The sequence below is a fragment of the Zonotrichia albicollis genome, chromosome 2 (genome assembly GCF_047830755.1).
Source record: "Zonotrichia albicollis isolate bZonAlb1 chromosome 2, bZonAlb1.hap1, whole genome shotgun sequence".
Lineage (NCBI taxonomy): Eukaryota > Metazoa > Chordata > Aves > Passeriformes > Passerellidae > Zonotrichia > Zonotrichia albicollis.
The window spans coordinates 34,294,348-34,300,347 of NC_133820.1; positions in this window are offsets into that span (position 1 = coordinate 34,294,348).

Here is a 6,000-nt window from a genome sequence, read left to right on the forward strand (position 1 = left end):
ATTGCACTGGATGTCACCACCAGGAGTACCAAACACTGTGAGGATGGAGGTGCTCTTGCAGAAAATCTGTTGCAAAAAGTGCTGTTTTACTGGTCAGGTCTGGAATTGGTGTCCCAATGTCACTGTGATCTCTGTGGCTGTAGCCGGCACAATGCTCCTAGAAAAGGAGTGAAGAGTCAAATTCCACAGGCACAGTGTGCTTGCTGGCTGCTGTAGCCTGTACATATTGGATTTTATTATTAGATTGCTTTTCAGAGAGGATGTGGCAAAATACTTTACCATGATTTCTGGTGATGAGGCATCAAAGTGCCTAACTTAAAACACAAAATACACTGTGACCTTTGCTTTTGACAGATTCCTGGGTTCACTAATTAGCCTTAGTTGTTCTGACCAGCCCCACCTGGAGCCTCCACCCACACTCCTGGAACCTTATTTAAGCTCAGCCTGAGGGTATTAGTTCCTACTTGGGCTATTTTAGGGAGTTATGTGCTCTGACTCTTGAGTTGGTGTTTGACTTCCCTGGCCCTGATGCTTGCTGGGCTGTTGGTAGGATATGTTTTCCATCCCAGTCCTGCTCTGCCTGCTAGGCTCAGCTATGATGGGTTTGTGCCCTGCTGCTGAGAGGCCTGCCTGTGCTGGGGCAGCCCTTTCCTCCCCATCCTCTGCTTCTGCTGCCCCTGGCAGGTTTGTAGAAGTATAATTTCTGTCTCACTTTTATGTAGTCTCTGCTGGTGAATGAGGGGTTCAGCAGGACAGTTTTGAGTGTGTCCTGACCAGTTTCAAATGCATGTGGCTTTGCCTGTATAATAGGTATGACACTTGAACCTGCAGAAGCATGACATTCTTAAAATGTCCCTGGTCATGGGGTGTTGGCTTCTGTTGTAGATGCTGCTAAAAGGCCCAAGGGAGGGCCATTGTAGGAAAGTGCTGTTTTAGTGTTCAAGTCTATATTTTGCTTGGTAATGAAGTTGTTCCTCACTTAGATGGTGGCACCTGTGGAGGGCTGGTGCTCTGAGCCAGGTCTCTAGGGGATAACAGGAAAAAGAGGTATAAACCTGCTTAACATCTCTGTGTTGCCTGTTCTTCTTTGAACTGCCTCTTCAGGCTCTGAACCCTTCTGAAAATGAACATGTATTTTGCTTTGTTTTCAGAAAAACAGTAGGACTTCTCGCCACAAATGTAATGACACATAACTAGAGTGTCTTAAATCTGCATTTATTGATAATGTGGCAAATTGGGTGTGTATGTAAAGAGGTAAAGACTTTTCATGGCCAGTATATGTTGCTGCAATTACTATGAAGGGCTGGTTTTGTCAAATAAAAATTTTCTTTTTGGGAAAGGTCTATTTTCATGGATATAATTGTTTTGGAGAGGTGGAAGTTGCTTAAAATGTTCAGAAGGGGAGCTGTATGATACTATTGTAGCTTAAGCTGACTTTCACTTTGGATTTCAGAATTGTTATGGCTTAAAAAATTAGCAAGAGAAACTTACTTTGAGTGTGCTGAGCCCCTTCAATGGAGATTTCTGACATAATTTCTTTCTAGATTTGTTTTATACTCTCTGTCAATCTGGAATAGAGAGTCTTCCAGATTATTCTTTTGGGGCAAGAAAGACATAAACAAATGCTAGTTCTGCCAGATCTGTATGATCTGGTAAGAATAAAGTGTGACTGTACTTCTGAAGAGTTGGTTATTTTTTCATGTAACTACACACTCTAATTAGAAAGGACGAAAATCCATGGATTTTAAGAGTTTTCGGAAAAATTGTTTCAGAAATAGGTGGACTAACTTGAAAGAAAGACTGAAGTGTATATACACATCTGCAAATATTTATGCATGAAGTTTCTTCTTTCTTCCAGCAAGGTCAGTGAAAACATTTTAAAAATTATTAAATAAAGATATTTTCTGTACAGCTAATCCTTGGTTTAGAAAAACCCAAAAAACCCCAACAAATCAAAACCAACAACCATTAAAAAAAAAAAAAAAAAACCAAACCAAAAAATCCAAATCAAAAAGCTTTTGAAATAAGTCTGCCTTTCTTTTGTTTATATATGCCATTGCAGGCAGGTATGACTTTGCTCTTTGGATGCTGTATCCCTGAATGTCTTATGTTCTCTTCTGTTCATTAGTTGTCCCCAAGGACGACAAGCATGAAACACAGAAGGTGCAGACTCTGTCTCTTGCCCAGAGGACTAAAGCATTGTCAGAGCAGAAGTATGGCAGTTTAACCGAGGGTAGGTGTGAGTGTCAAGCCCTGCTCTGTCTGAGGTGGCCGTGTAACTTGGCAGAAGGGCTGAGCTGACTCTGGTGTGAGGATCAGGGAACTGAGTTGTTGTGAGGCAGGCTTTCAGTTGTGAAATTCCATTTTGCAGTGGAAAGGGTTTCACCAGCTGAGCGTTTTCCTTTGTAACTCTAAAGTCTCCAGACCAGTCAATTTTAGCCCTAGGATAGCTGTGCGCCTGTGGATAATCTGTGTGTGTAACCCTTCCCCTAACAGTAGCTGGCAGGCCGGAAACTGGACGTGTTCTCTCTATCTGATGTGTTTCAATATCCTCAGGTCCTTGCTGTCTGCTCCTATAGCAGTTCCTCTCTACCCAAGAAAATACCCAGGCAAAAGAAGACATTTGTGTAACATATGCTGGTCATTTGCACTAATTTTGCCCTGAGAAGTCTAGTGCCCAAAATGGACACATTGCTTTTTTTATTTATTTGGTCAGCTGGCAAGAGAATGTTTTGTCAAGATTTGTTCAGATCTTTGGTTTGAGTTGCCTTGAGCAGTTTTTTTGTTTGTCTGTCTTTTTTGTTTTGCTTTTTGTATTGCTTATAGCAGTCTAGTTTTTGGAGCCTTTAAATGTGTTCAATAATTTCTCTGTTAGAAAGGTTGATATACATAGGTGATCAACATAGGAATGTAGAAAGGTCAGGGAGCTCCAGGAGTATGCTCTATTCCCCTGCCATTGGAAGGAAAGCATGATTCATTTTATAAACTAATCAAGATAAGTTGGAATATTAATTCGTGCTTAGGACCCAGCAGGCCATGGAGAAAAGGCTGACATTTAGAAAGCTTAAATGTGTTTATGGCTAATTCATAAATATTAGTTCTTGGACTGGTGCTGTCCTTTTGCTGAAATGATTAATTTCTTCTTTCATTTTTTTAATGTGGTATTGGGTTGTTTGGCTGTGTGTTTTTGTTTTTTTTTTTTTGTTTTTTTTTTTTTCTGCTGTGCTTGGCAGCACTTCACAAATTGCCTTCTGAATAAAATTTTACACTATGTCTCATTTGGTCTTTCTCCTGCTGAAGGAGGAGATGCTTGCTTTTTCCTCAGCTGCACATTCTTGCTTTGTCCAGCCTATCCATGCTGCAGCCTCAGAGTGAGTTGCATGGACTTGTGATCTCCCTCACTTGATACTGGGGCAAACAGGACTTCTTTTTGATGGGCAGCTGCTGTCAGAGCAGATTAAAAGTGTTTTGTAACTGCAATCCTTGTATCAATTTTGCTGTCCAACCAAGAAAATGTTTTGTTTTATTTCACTCCCTTAGTATGTTTTTTTGTATTTTGAAAATACAAAAGTATTTTGTTTTTCTGTTGCTGTGTTCATCCTAGTGCTCTTCTCTGAGGTGACTCAGTTGAAATCCATCCATCCTGAACTTGGTGAGCAGAGCTGTCTGCAGCATTTCAGAGTCTTTCTTACTAGTGTTTTGTACAGTGCTGCCCTTTTTCTTCTGGAAATACCTCAGATTCCCCCTATGGTCATGTTTGCCTCTCTCACAGAAGATAAGTTTCCATTTTGGGCAGCACTGATAGATGAGGAATGACCTTTATTTCCCCCTTGCTGCTGAGGGGAACCTGTGATTCAGGACTCTTGCAGCTTTTACAGTAGTATCTGAACCAGCCTGCCTTACTGCTGTGAGGTTTTGATAAATTATTGATGCAACCAAAAAAGCTGTAGCAGAGGGAGGATAAGGGTGAAATCCTGGCAGCACTTGTGCTGACATAACGGATTTGCAATAGGAGTCAATAGAGAGCTTGTCCTTTCCCCCAGGATCTGACTGACTTAACCAGGACCTTACGTAAAATCTGATGTCTGACTGTTGAACACATGACTCATCCCTAATTTCAGTATAGAAGTAGGAAAACAGAGGGGGAAGAAAAGCAGGGGGAAGTAGGAAACTCATCCTCCACAGAAGACTTTATACCCGATGTAATTTCACACACTGTTCACCTCAGTGAAACAAAAAGCTAACCATGGCATCACATCTTGTAAGGAGCCAGGTGATGTGTGAAACCAATTTGAAGAAACAAGAAAGGGGGTGCAGTCTCCTGCCCTAAATAACTAATTGAAAGCTAGCATCTTGCATCTGAAAGCAGCAGCAGCTGCCTAATTGGATGTCAAAACTATACCTGCTGGTCTTTGAAAAGTACATGTTTGCATGGCAGTGAGAACTGGTCCCTTGGCCTTTGTACAGGATGTTAAAAACCAGTGGTTGATGTCTGAGATAATGTCTGAATAGCTGCTTCCTCTTGCTGCATGGATCCGCATCCCCAGCTTCTGACTCATACTGAGGTCCCAGATTTCAGCAGAAAGCCAGCTCATTTTTACACTCCTGCAGGATTCTATCCTGACTGCAGAAGCCTTGTTTATGAGATAGCTGTATGTTTTTGTTGGTTTTTCTGGTGTTATTTAATCAGGAATGGGTAAAGCTGGTGCACAGGTCAGATCAAGGAGTGTCACTGCATTGCACAGCCCCCTGTGAAATCTGCCCTTCTAGAGCTGGGCACTTTTTGTCTGTGAATGCTTATTAGTGTCAGCAGCCCAGATTTACCTTTCAGAAAGAAGAAAGAAAGGAAAAATAAGGCATGGGTGAGAGAGAAGGGCCAATTCAAAGCAGAGCCACAGGCACCTCAGTGTGTGGGGCGATATCTTTTTCCCTTTCTGCCTGGCAGTGAGTTGCTGGTATAATTTTATTCTTCCAAATCCAGCAGATGGTGTTAGATGGCTATTTAATGGCTCGCATGGGATGGAAAGATCCTGGTGATAGAGCCGGGAGGATGCAAGAAAGAACAGTTTAGTAGGGATCTTCAGTGAATCTGAAAGCTGTGATAGGCTCCTGTTTTAAGCATCTGTGTGTATGCTTTCAGCTTACTACTGCTAGGGGGTGGGGAGCTTCAGAGCTGTAGTACTTGATTTAAATTGAGGCTTCTGTGACATCTATTGTATTTTCCCTCTAAAGGTTTCAGTGCTTGAGTGCAACAGAGCAAAATGAATACTACCAATGTCCCTCACTGAGTATTTTGGGGTTGGGAAGTGTATAAGTTATTTTGGTATTGATTTTTTAATTGGATTTTTCCTTGTGTGCACCTTAAATGAATAAGTGAAGTGATACAAACTCTCTGCAGTGTACTCCTGAGACAGAACTATTTCCTAAGTCTCACAGTCCATACAAAGGAGATAAGTGAGGTGGAATGAATAAAATGTGAGCTCAGCAGGCTGTCCACTGTCCAGCCAGGTTAAAACATGGCATCAGTTTCTGACTGCTGTTAGCTGGGGTGATGAATGCACTGGGTCTTGATCAAGCTCCTATCTGTATGATATTACGTGAGGAAACTGATGTCTGAAATTTATGAGTACCTCGGGATAGAAAAAAAAGATCAACCTGGATAGATACAGATACAGATGGGCTGTAATTTGCTACCGTTCAGGAAAGCTTTTGAGGATACTGTGGCTATTTCATAGGTTGTCTGGCAAGTACGCAGCAGTTAAGAATTGTAGGGAAATGTAGTTAAACATCTGTTCTGTGGCTGTATATGTCAGTGGTATAACCCACCTCTTGAACACTGTAGCCAGTCCTAACAACTGCCTTAAAAAGTATTTAGAAGAGCAAGAAAAGATATGGAAGTGCATATAACTAGTTTGACCCTTTGCCCTGAAAGTGAAGAGACTGGGGTAGGATATGGGGGAATGCTATAAGTAAGGGATATGGGGATATGCTAAAGATGAA